Source organism: Dipteris shenzhenensis, chromosome 29 (genome assembly GCF_047967505.1).
Source record: "Dipteris shenzhenensis isolate YYH24624 ecotype China chromosome 29, Dip_SZ_1.0, whole genome shotgun sequence".
NCBI classification, from domain to species: Eukaryota; Viridiplantae; Streptophyta; class Polypodiopsida; order Gleicheniales; family Dipteridaceae; genus Dipteris; species Dipteris shenzhenensis.
The window spans coordinates 15814283-15827570 of record NC_141624.1 but is presented as its reverse complement, the minus strand read 5'-3'; positions in this window follow the sequence as shown (position 1 = coordinate 15827570).

Genomic DNA, 13288 nt, shown 5'->3' with positions numbered 1-13288 from the left:
TTGGATTAATCGCCTTGGTCGTATTGCTTCTTGCGGCAATCTCTTTCATAGTGTCCAAACTTGTGACAGTAGTTGCACTGAATGTTTGACATGTTGGTGGATGCATTCCCTCGTCCTTGAAATCGTCCTCGGTTGGAATGCTTTCCTCTTTAATGTTGTTGATGCTGATGTTGATTTTGCTAATGATGATCACTTTTTTGATATGATCTGTCTCTGCCTCCGCTTCTGTCTGAAGCTGTGAATGCCTGATCATTAGAATGACCTTTACATGGTTGAATTGCCTGACTTCTAAGTTCTTCACCAAGTAGGACTGACTGAAGTTCTTCCAGTGTCGGAATTTGCCGTTGGATGGCAATACTCTGGACTAGATTCTCGTATCCTTCTCCTAGTCCATTCAGAATGACTTGAACAATTTCTGCGGGGTTCATAGTCTCTCCTGTTACCGTAAGTTGATTGTTGTAGTCTTTTATGCGGAGTATATAAGCATGACCGGTTTCACTGCTGTTGCGGAAACTCTGGTTGATCTCGTTTCTCAGTGTGAGAATCTTGGATGTGTTCTTAGACTGGTAGAGAGCTGCGAACATATCCCATGCTTCTTTCGATTCTTGATTGTGTTGAGCTGTCCTAGCATGACATCTTGCACATTCTGCTTGATCAGATGATAGGCGTACTTGTCTTTCTTATCCCATTCTGCCTGAGCTCGGGCAATGGTAGGATCTACTACTGGTGCGAAAACTGCTTGTGTAGCTGTAGATCCCGTTGCTGGTGCTGTGACAACCTGTGACAACAGATGGAGTAGAGCTAGTGGTGGCTGGATCGTCCAATGGTCTAGGTGTATACCCATCGACATACTCCCATTTGTCCTGAAGTACAAGGATAGTCTCCATTCGGTATTTCCATGTACCGTAATTGGAGTTGTCTAACTTAGTAGATGCCTCCAGATTGAGGTTGCTAGTCGTAAACATGGTGCAAGGAATGTACTCAAAAGTGTCATGAAAATCTCTGTATGAATCAACTGCAAATACACTGACTGTGGCAAATGAAATCTCTGAACCGTCGGTGAAGATAGAACTATAATATATAAAATTTGATATGTATTACAAGGATGAAATGATGTGCACAATGCCGTGAGATAGCCAAATAGGCTTTACAATGGTGGCATGTGTGTGTGAAATGAAGTGCTATCTATCCACTCAACAATCTGCAATGCCTCTGAACTCTGAAGTCTGCTTACTGAACTGATGAACGTAATGTTTCAGGTAATGTAATGATGTGAAGCGTATGTGAGTGTATGGACTGACTCCGAGTAGGTACTAGTCGAGAATTTCGAGCATGGCTTAGATTAGCAACTTGGGAAAATTCAAAGCGTCTCCTCTATGGTGATCTAGTCTACTCTGATCTAGATCTATACCAACTGTCGATCAATCAAAGAACATCAAATAATTCATTTTCTTTTGTTCTTTTGAAGTGCTGGGTCAGATGCGTCGATGTAGAGGCGAATGTGCGTGAAGGAAGTAGTTTTGTCGGTGAGGCTCAAATGTGAGTGTAACTTGCATTGAAATGTGCGCGTGATGTGACGAGCGCGTAAAGCACGAAAAATTGAACGACTTTCCTTTTTGGAGCGTTCTCAAATTCTTCCTGGATCAAGAGATACGACTTGATCTAGGTGGAGGGGCAAAAGGAGTGCAAATGGTGCTCAATGATGATGTGTCACTGTGGGTCACATGCAGTGATGATGTGGCACTATGCTTAGCAAAAGGTGTGCCAATAGAGCCCTGTGTTGAGGTGGCATGAGTGGTCACATGCAGTGACTGTGGAGCACTGTGTGTGCCTGCAGAGGATCAGTGTGCCACGTGGCACTGATGATGTGACAGATAATGATGTCAGCAATGATGACGTGACACCAGTGACGTGACTGACGTGGCCGATGACATGCTAGATGACATGCTAGATGACGTGGTAGATGACGCGGCAGATGACGTGGTCAAATGACATGGCAGTTGAGCTGGCAAGGGTGACGTGGCACTTGAGCTAGCAATGATGACGTGGTAGTCTCACGGGGCTATTGACATGGCCTAAGTGATGTGTTAGATAAGGCTGACGTGGCACTTGCTGATGTGGTAGATAGAGTGCCATGTGTCCATGTTGCTGACGTGGCGGACGGGATAGGACTGCCACGTGGTAGTCTCTTGACCACAGAGTTCATCAAACGTGTGGTAACCTAACTAAACCATGGATTTGAGATAAGCTCCACGTGTCGCAACGAGGACTACTGGAATTTTTAAGATTTCGATGAAGATGCCGATTCCGTCCGGTGGCGTTGAGTCATTGTAGATAGGCGGATGTGCTGAGGGCGACTCGTTGGGCATGCAGATGGCGACTGTAGCGTTGGAGCAGGGCTCTGCTATGGAGCATAGTCCGTCTCGGTTTGCTGGAGGTGCTGCCCGAGCTCGTGGCTTGCAAGGTCTGCTGATGGTGAGGTGAGTGTCTGTGGCGCGGCTTGAGAGTAGCTGCTCAGTTGCTGTTGGAGCTGCCTTGCTCGTGGTTGCTGCGACTATATAGAGGTAGGTGCAGAGGCTTAGGATAGCGCTGCAGCTGAGCGCGTGCTGAGGCTAGAGCCGTCGGCCGGCTTGGTGGTCTTGCAGGTCGTTTTGGAGTCCTTGAACAATGTCGTAGTAGTTCGATGGTACTTATGAGCTGGAGACCAACATGGTCGTTGGAGCTAGCTTGGCGTAGGAGCTGTCTATGCATCGTTGCTGGACAGCTTGGAGAGTCTGGAGCATACAAGCAAAAGGTCGTTTTGTTTGGCCGTTCTATGGGCGCTGTAGAGCTTCATTGCTGTAAGGGCCTTAGATGCAAGAGCCAGCGGGAGGCTTTGCTGATTGGAGGGCCTTATATGAGGCTGATCGTTAGAGGAGCCTTTGCGGAAGTGATGGCTTGGAGCTAGTTGTAAGCTTTGGCCGGGACTGAGAAATCCCTCATTCCTTGCATGAAGAAGGAATGGCGTTGCAGTCGGGTATGGAGAATGTTGTCAACACTGAAGTTGTTGCAGAGGCCATCTTAGCTCATCACCTTCTCTCTTTCCCTAAGTTCTCTCAGGCTTCTCTCTTTCCCTAAGTTCTCTCAAAAACCAGTAGAGCTTCGGGCTCTCTCTCTCAAACAATAGGATAACCATTCACTCTCTTTCTCTCGAAATGAACGCTCTCTCTCTCACACGGAATGAATCTCTCTCAATGAAGAATTCTCAAAATGGAGTTGAATGGACGGAAATTCTCTCTCAAGCGATAGAAATTTTCTTTCAAAGAATGAATGAAGATCTCTCATTGGAAGTGGATCCTTACGGAGAACACTCAAGAGAACTCTCAATCTCACAATCTCTCTCGCACTCTCAAGAATCGCAATGCCTTAGCGGAAGGCAAGGGAGCTCTGATACCATGACAAAATATGAAGAGGGGAGAGGAGAAGAGTGGAGATGAGGAGAGAGGGCACAGCTAGAGAGCACACCACAAATGACTAACTGTACATGACTAACTGTACACTAGATTTAGTTGAAAAAATAGAATATATACAAACCCATTTAGGGTTAGGGTTAGGAGATCTAACCCTTTCCTTTATAGCACTCTATAAGGTTAGTGCTATGCACATATGATCACATGATGGTGCTATGCACACGTGATCACATGATGTTGAGTGTGAACTCTCAACATGAGTGTCTTGATTCTAGGGTCTTGGATGGGCTTGATGTCAGATTTAGCCCAGGGTTTGATGTTTACAGTCGACCAGGAATGTTTATTTGCAGAAAATGAATACTCAATCATGATTATTCAATTTCGTCTCAGGTTCGATAAATGGAATGTAGTCAGCAGATGTAACACATCAAGTCTTTGAGGTTAACACTCTTTTATCTATTTTGAGAGACATAATACTGTCTTCAGGAGTAGTTGCAAGATTTGAATATGAGAACATTGATGGAAAAACCTAGACCATTGGCTAGTTTCTGCATGCAGGGGAAGTAGAAATGGATAAAGTGAACAATCTTTAGAGAAGAGAAGGGAACGCTTTAATTCAAAACTTCAATTTTCTATGTCCACGAGAGAACTGACAAGCACCAACTTCAGGAGGTAGATAATAGAACAGTCCAAAATGTCTCAAAATATATTGCATAAAATCTGAGCCAAACACTCCTCACAGGAAAACCTCCCCAGATATCCCAAAACACGCAGCTTCCCTGGACCACCATCTGTAGTGTGAGCTCCTTGGACAGCACCCTCCAGGATACATAAACTCTCTTACTAGCTGTAGGTGTGCACCAAGTTCTGCTCCTGAATGGTGAGGACTGCTTCCAGTTTGAACTACCTAATGCCCCACAATGGGGCCTTTTTATAGAGGGCTCTAGACCCCCTAGTTTTGTCGATGTAGTCTGTAGATCCAGCCAACCAGCCATAGACCCGCCGGCTGCTGCAGTCTTCCCTGGTCCCTAGTCTGTGTGCAGGGTGCTGGCTCCTGCTGCAACCACCCTGAGCTTCCTTGGCCTATAACACAGGCCATATGCTATCGCAGTCTGCTGGTCCTTTCTGACCCTGCAACAGTCACCATTCTGCCCTTTCTCCAGGGCCTAGTACCCGTGCTGTCATTCACAGTAGCCACCATGACTGTATCTTTGCAGTAGTTCTCCTGCCAATCTGGATGCTCCAGGAAGACCCACAATTGTTGCCGTACCGCTTGTACCTGCGGCTGTACCAGACGTCCTGTTTTGGCCTTCGCGCCTTCTATACTTGTTGCTGTACATTCTGTCCCTGCCGCATGCTGCTCTAGAGTTTGCCCTAATCCAAAGACCCACAATTGTTGCCGTATTGCTTGTACCTCTGCTGTACCAGACATCCTGTTTTTGCCTCTGCACCTTCTATACCTGTTGCTGTACATCCCGTCCCTACCACATGCTGCTCAAGAGTTTGCCCTAATCCAAAGCTCCTGCCCACCTCTAACAGTGGACTATGTAGTGCTGTTCACATGCTTGCCTTGTGGATATCTCCCTCCACCAAAATCTGCCCATGTGGCAACCAAACCTGATCCACATTTTTTGGGACATACCAAGTTCAGAAACCGGGTATTAGCTGCTGCTCCTCCCCATCCCTTGCTGCCCCCTCTCCCTCAGCCCCTCCCCCTCCCTCCCCCTCCCCCTCCCTCAGCCCCTCCCTCCTCTCCCTCTCAGCCCGCTCCCCCTTCCACTCCTCTCCCTCTCAGCCCGCCCCCTTCCCTGCCTCTCAGCCCTCTCCCCCTCCTCTCCCCTGCTTCCTACCCCCCGTCTCAGCCTGCTCCTCCCCCCGCTCCCTACCCTCCGCCTCAGCCCTCCCTCTACCCTGCTCCCTACCCCCCTCCTCTACCCCGCTCCCTACCCCCGCTTCTACCCCCCTCTCCTCTACCCCCCTCTCCTCTACCCCGCTCCCTACCCCCCGCCTCAGTCCTCTCCTCTCCCCCGCTCCCTACCCTCCGCCTCAGCCCTCATCTACCCCCCCTCCTCTCCCCCGCTCCCTACCCCTTCGCCTCAGCCCTCTTCTCTATCCCCCTCCTCTACCCATCCCCTTTTGCTTCCTGTCTCCCCCCTCTTTCATTCCCGCAGCGTTTTTTGGAATGGACGTAGCCTCAAAAGTGTTCGAATCGGTCTCCTCTCCTTGATTGACGATGGAGTTTCCATTAGCCAATCCTATTCCACCTCCACCGGTTGCGAAAACTATTACATTTTTTGAAGACGAGTTGCAGCAGCTCAAGGACGTAGAGATTGAATACTCTACCACGTTGATCGCATGCATCTTCGGGTCTCACCCTTCCAGATCTCAAGCTAGAGATTGGATGCTTGTGGCTCTTCCCCCAGACCTCACTCCATGACTTTTAGATGTTCGTCTTCTGGGATGAGGTTTTTTCCAAGTTGTCAGCACCTTGCTCAAAGCTGAGATTTTACACCTAGGACACAAGAAGATTTTGTTTGATGCCTTCAATACTGGTTTTGACCTAGTGGAGGCAGACAAGGAAAATTTTTCGCTCTTCATCAGATTTCTCGTGCTTCTCCAGATTTACCATCGACTTCTTTTTGTTATTGGGGAGCACTTCGGCGTGGTTGCTGAGATCCCCCCTCTCTGGGTTGCCGTTGACTGGAGCTGAGGCAACCATGGTTGATGGGATACCTAGAGTTAGGGTCCTCCGTAAGAATCCTAACCTCACGATGGACCATGTTATGATACAACGTTCGGATGGTTCTTTTTTTCGCTAGAGAGTAGATTGCAGGCAGCCAGGACCAATGCATGATATGCACGACCATTGGACACTTCACCAGGGATTGCTTCAAGAAGAAGAAAAGGCCCAAGAAGCCTTCTAGTACAGCAATTGCTCCACGGCCTCGATAGGGGGGTGATACAAGTCCAACAAGTGCTTCTCGGTCTCGACAGGGTGGTGGTACAGCTCCTACTCGCCATAGTGCTCATCGACAAAGTGCTCCTTTGGTATCGTCGCCTATCGCCTTCGGTACCTCATGACCTTCAGGGGCATCCGTCGTACCTCGGGTGGTTCTGGTTCGTGTGCAAATTCCACCTTCAATTCAGGAGGATGCATTAGTTGACTCTGCTTCAGTTCGGGTTCTCTCTCCAGTCTCACCTCACACAATTCGAGACGCTTTAGCTTCGACCTTTCCGATTGCAGCTTCTCCCTTGGATCCAGCGGGTCTCCCTTTATCGAGTTTGGTGTTAGACCCTCTCCCTGTTCTGCAAGCAGGAGAGGTCTCCACGGTCGTTTAGACATAGGGTTGTCTTGAGCAGTCCTCACTTCCTCCCTTAGATAGGGGGAAGGGGGTGGTTTATACTATTGATTCTCTTCCCTCAGAAGGGATCCTTCGCACTCTGGTGTTTGGCCTGATTCATAGAAACTCGATTTCAGCTCTGGCAAATGCTTCAGATTTCCTAGAGGAGTTTGTGTCCTCTACTTTTTATGAGTCAGTGATTGGGTTTCCCGTTGACAGGGCATCTAGTGGTAAGGTTTTTTTCCCTATTGATTTTTTGCCACTTGGTTCCATTCCTTGATCCTTAAGCAGGAGGTCTTTCTCTGTTGAGGGGTTTGTTTTCGCCACTAGGTTGGGTAAGGTGTTCCATTCTACATCCTCTCGTTTATGAGGATTGTTAGCTGAGCTCCCAACATGACCCTTAAAAATTGTGGGCCTAGGTGGCATCCCACATCGTCGTTGCAGTTAGTTGATTTAGGATCAGCTTCATCCAAATGTTATTGGGGGTTCCATTGATGTCTTATTTATTCAGGAGCACAAACTGGATTCTTGGGATTGTGCCAAGTCAGGCAAGGCCATATGTTTTGGTCGCCTGCCTTCGGCAGTAGGGGAGGCACTTCTATTTCGATTTCACAGTCAGTTCTCCCCTTAGTTGTTGGACACAGAGTCATTATTCCCTCTAGGGCTCAATGGATTATTCTCTTGATTGGAGGGTGTAAGGTTGGTTTCCTTAACCTGTATGCCTTCAACATTAGAGGAGAAAGTGTCATTATGTGGAAGGATTTGCTCTCTTGGGCTTCCATTGCAGATTCATGGGTGATTGGAGGCGACTTCAACATGGTTGAGTTATCGTTAGACAAAAAAGGGGTAGAGAAGGAGGACTTCACTCTTTGGAGAGAGCAGCTTGGGATGCCTTTCTTTTTCACTACTATGGCAGAGATACTTGGTTGGACGATGCCTTTCTTATTCAGCCACAGTCCCTCTTGTTCTCTTGGTCGAATGGAAGATAGCAGATGCCTATTCATGCACGCATTGACAGATTCTATGTAGATGATTTGGCACTAGAGAGAGGTCAGGATTCCGGATGCCTTGTATACAAAGGAGGACCTTACTGAGACAGTCTTGCAGATATGGATTTCTCATATCCAAGGTGGGCAGCCATCTCCATCACATGTAGCTGCTGTCCTTTTAGGTATTAGCAACTTTTATCACTCGGTTGCTAGTGCCAGGAGACGAGATATTCTCAGACGTGAGATTGATATTCGCTAGCAATTGGCAGCTTTGCAAAGGAAAGAGCAAAAACGGCCTTCAGATGCTTGGATTCAAGAGCGCCTTGCTGTAGCAATGGCTCATCAGCAGACATTGCTTGATCAGAGAGCAAAGTATGCCTTTCATGCACGGGAGGCCTGGATACAGATGGGTAGCAAAGTCAATAAACACTTTTTCTCTACTCTTGGCCCTAGACATAGTAGAGAGAGTGTATCCCAACTTATTGACTCACATGGGGTTTTACAGACAGATCCAGATGGCGTCATGCGCATAGTGTCAGATTTTTATGCCGCTCTTCTAACTGTAGATCTTGACACAGGATAGAGAGGATGCTAGACAAGTTATTTGGTAGAGCATCCCCAAGTTGGTGAAATTGGATATGCATGTTTTGCTTGATGCACCTTTCACAAACACAGAGTTCAGGGCTGCACTTTCAGCCGTCCACAAGGGCAAGTGTCTAGGTTTGGGTGGCCTCACCTCTTCTTTCTTCATTGCATTCTGGGATATGATTCGAGACTACTTTACATTAGCCTTGCAGAGCATTTGGGACTCTGGCGAGATGCCCGGGTCACTCACAAAGTCTCATCCACCTTATTCCGAAAGGAGGTTGCAGAAATTTTGTGTCCTAGTAAAGGCCTATCACACTTTTGGGACATGTTACAAGATTTTGGGCAAGGCAATCAGCCTTCAATTGTAGCCCCTTCTCCTAGATCTTATTCATGACACTCAGACGGGATTTGTACACGGCAAAAGCATTTTTTATAACATCTCCTTTTGGGAAGCTTCAGAGTGGGCCATGCAGTGCGGCCAAATTTTAGCCATTCTACTCTTGGATTTTGAGAAAGCTTATGACAGAGTAGATTGAGGTTTTTTGGAGGACATCCTTCTACGTTTTGGCTTTACAGATGCTTGGATCAGAGGTGTTCTCTCTTTGTACAGATCAGTTCACAGCCAAGTGCTTATTGGTGGGGTAAGGAGTGAGAGATTTCAGATTTTCAGATGAGTCCGTCAAGGATGTTCCCTTGCTCCTTTTCTTCTTTTGTTCGTGGCTGAAGCTATCATTATCTATATTAGATCTCAAGCTGACATCTTTGGGTTGAAACTTTTCATCAGATCGGAAGAGGAGTTACTTGACAGTGAGTTGGCAGATGACACGGCAATTTACTTGGATGCCACACTACAAACGCTCACTTCTTTTAGGATAGCATTGGATTTATTTTGCTTGGCGGCGACGGGGGCGCAGATAAATTGGCATAAATCCAATGGTTTTTGAATCAACGACGAGGACACTCCAGATTGGGGGCTTGATATAGGTTTCACTTGGGTTCAGAGGGCTGTGTCAGCCAGGTATCTGGGTTGCTAGGTCGGCTTGGATATTTCTTTCACGCAACAGTTTGCTCCCGTGTTAGAGAGCATCAAGAGGAAGCTCCTTTTTTTGGGCTCAGCCAAGCTGGACCTTGCCTCTAGAGTTGTGGTGGTCAACCAGGTCCTCTTGACCACGGGCTAGTTTGTTTGTTCTTGTTGGTGCCGTTCTAGGGATTGCATCATTCAGCTCAGGAGACCAATCTGAAATTTTCTTTGGAGTGGGCTTGATGGCACAGCAAATGCATTAGCCAAGGTGGCTTGAGAGACCCTTATCCTCCCTACATAGAAAGGGGGTCTCAATATTATTGATCCAGATTTATAGTGGAGAGCTTTACTTTGCAAGATGATGGTGCGGGGACTTATGCGAGGGTAGGAGCCGTGGAAGAAATTATTTATTAGCAGCACAGACTTGCACACCTTCTTCAGGAGGAGACTGGATGAGCAGTATTAGATGGATCTTCACCGCAGCACACCTCAGGTCTCCTTTGTCCCCTCATGGTTGCCATCCTGAAAGCATGGGCTAGCTTCACGAGCACTCTTCGGAGGATTCTCCCTTCCTCTCATGAAGAGATTGATAGGCAACCGGTCGTGTGGAATGACAGTATTTTGGATGATCTTGGCAGACCACTTGGTGCTTTACACTACATGCAGTGGTACAAATGGAAGAGGGGACCTGTCTCATCTCTGGGGTCATGGAAAGTTTTTCAGAGGCTTCTAGAGGAGACTAAATCTCAGTTAACAGGACATCTCAGAAGAAGTGCAAGGAGGATCTTGCAGATTGAGGCAGCCCTTCCAGTGGATTGGGTAGACACAGATGATATGCCTCTCACTTGCTTCACTTTGGCATGTGCTTTTATGAGAGGAGGTATTCCTCTTCAGATTTTGGCCTTTCGAGATGCACATGGATATGCCTTGGTTTTTAATGTGTATCTTGCTTGAGTTTGCCTTTCAGTCTATCAGGGTTGTAGGTCTTTTGGAGCAGGGATCAGATTTAGAATGGTTCCTTGACCTAAACCCTCAGCTTTTCTCCACTGGATCTTGGAGGCTTTGGCTCTATGAGGGAGTTCCCATTAGGTATTTGCAGTGGGACCCTGGAGAGTGGAAGTGGATTGACGCAGGGTATCGAAAGAAGAGCATTTCCTTCTTTTGCTACACGGTTAGTAATGCCAGGAGATTTCAGCTCAGTAGTAGAGGTTGGAGACCTAGAGTTTCTCGTTGGGAGGCATTGATATCATTGCGGATTGCAGAGGTGCTTCTGGAGGAGACTCTGGAAATCCCACAGGAATATAAAGATCACTCTTTTCTTTTGGCTTTCTATCCATGGTGGGATTGCAATGAACCTTTGGAGATCTAGATTCAGAGCCGACCCTACTTGCTCTCGTTGCCTTTCTGCTTTGGAGATGATTCAACATTGCTTATGGGATTACAGACAGGTGAGGATGATTTAGATAGGGGTAGTGAGGATTTTCAGTCACTTTGTGCACTCCCCATTCTTTATGGCATGGGGCTCAGTGGCTTGGCTTTCTCTTACTGGGCCTCAGGTCTTTTATGAGAGACATGACTCTTCTCGGGCCATTTCAATTTGATGTGTTCTTTGGATGTGGTACCAAACCTTCCTTTTGCAGCAGTACATGCCTTTGTGGATACCTCTTGGGAGATATTGGCGAGCATAGCAGCCTGGCATATCTGGAGAGCCAGATGCGCAGAGGCATTGGAGGGAACTCAGGTTCATCCCTCGCACACATTGGCTAGTACTTGGACAAACACCATACATCCTTTGATGGCCGTATGGACGAGCATGCAGGGAGACTCTCGTCCAGGCTCAGCTAGGAGGGCTTCTTTCTTTAAGGAATGGAAGGATTCTCCTTTCTTATCTGAGACTCTTACAAGGTTGAGGTGGCACTTTTGGCCTCAGCTTTGGTTGTTTCCCACCTCATTTTGAGGGGGTTTATTTATCCTCATGGTTACATGATGTATTTCGCTTTGAGCTCACTCTCGCGGGTTTTTTCTCTTACATAATAGAAGTCTCTTTGTTGAAAAAAAAACCCTGACTCACACAGTAGACTCTCATGCCTCCCTTTTCCACATTGGTACATGTTTGATTGCTCGTCATATTTTCCAACTCCTCATTGTCACATAGTGGGTCCTCAATGATTGGAAGACATACTCCATCTACTTTCTTTTAGAAGCTTTCACAAACACCTTGAGAAATGTGTCGAAATCAAGTCAATTATACCAACATATCATTTACCCCCATGCCTAGCTTTGCCATGTCCTTGCAATTCAAGAATCAAGCCGCTACGCAACTAATGCAAACCAAGTACTTGTATCACAAAAAGAGAACTTGGGTTGTTATACTACCAGTCATAGCTACAAGGGTGCTTATGCATCAAGTTGACAAACTCACCTTGGCTCGAGGCATAACTATCACTTAAGCAACACGACTCGACTTGTTCTAGTACAACTCTGCTAAGAACTAGACATTCAGAAAAACTCGTTGGGTTTCCTACTTAATAATCCTATGGCGCTCTAGACTACTTGGTTCTGTGAATAGTCTTCTATATTTGGTCGAGGGACTTCTCAAAATTGCCGCTACTATCGATTGGTTCGCTTGCGCAATGGCCTCCTTCCGGTCCTCATCGTTCGGGATAATGTCACTTGGACCATGGGTGGGTGGCACTATGGCAACCTATGCTTGGTCACTCGGAACTCAAGTTGGCCAATTTGACTGGATGCCAACAATTTGCCTTGGTCCAACTTCAACTGCATTCTCACGGGTCTTGGATGACGAAGATGAGTTGTTCATTAAAATTGAGTGTCCAAATCATCGTCACGTCCATTGCATGGTAGGACATTTGCAATTGGATTGTTCTAGGAACAACCCGCAAAATACCATTGGAGTTTGGAGGTGGCAAAACTTTTTGAGCAAAGGGATGGGTTCAGCTCTGGTAGAGGCCGCAGGACTGTCTGTGTGGCTATATTAACCCAACATCCTAAGGAAGAAGAAACCAGAACTAGTGATGGTTGCTTGGACTCTAATAAGAGCCATGCTTGAATTGTTGATTTGTCTTCAGAGTTGTGCATTGCCAAGTTGTCACCTACATGCTTCGTATCAATAGCAACACCTTGGAGCGTTGTGGTCTTGGATCTCATGGTCTTTGTTAACGTCGTCTATGTGCGGGGCTTGGTCAGGGATTGGGATGTAGAACTGTGGGCAGCTGGTCCACCATTTTTTATCTTAGTCAGGGGATGGGATGGAGATTGGGCCTACTCATCCTGATCATGTAGCCCTCGGCATGGTTGCTTGGATGGGCTCATTCAACACCGGGAGATGTCTCATCAAATTTTGAACATGCTCCAAGGTAGGCAGGCATTCCTAGAGGGCAACCTTCTCGATGTATAGCCTCTCAACTTTTGATGTTGTTGTGTGTTGTTTTGCCCACAGGTTGTTAGCTTTCACTGTTGCTGCTGTGTGTGCTACCCTTAGGTTGTCGCGTCGTATCTGTGGATGATCTCTTGTTGTGCCTTGACCTGCTTCTATGTCTCGACGAGCTCAACCTCAATATTTGTCAGGTCTAATTTGTTCTCTTGTAACTCAGAGTGCAATTTCTCACATGTTTGGAGAGGGAAGTAAAAGCCACCTTTAACTCATCAAGTTTGACTTGTAGCCATTTAATTCGAGCTTGGTTGGTATGGCCCTGAATTGTGCACTTTTGCACATTGTGTTGCAATCGTTGCTTATTTCTCCATCGATTATGTAAAACCAGTTGTGGAGGTACCCAGTAGCGCACAATGTCGTTTAGAGTTCGGAAAGTTGTGCCACCTTAGTTTGCATAGCATAATAGCTTGTGCATGTCGCTTCATTGCACACATTAATGTCGCACG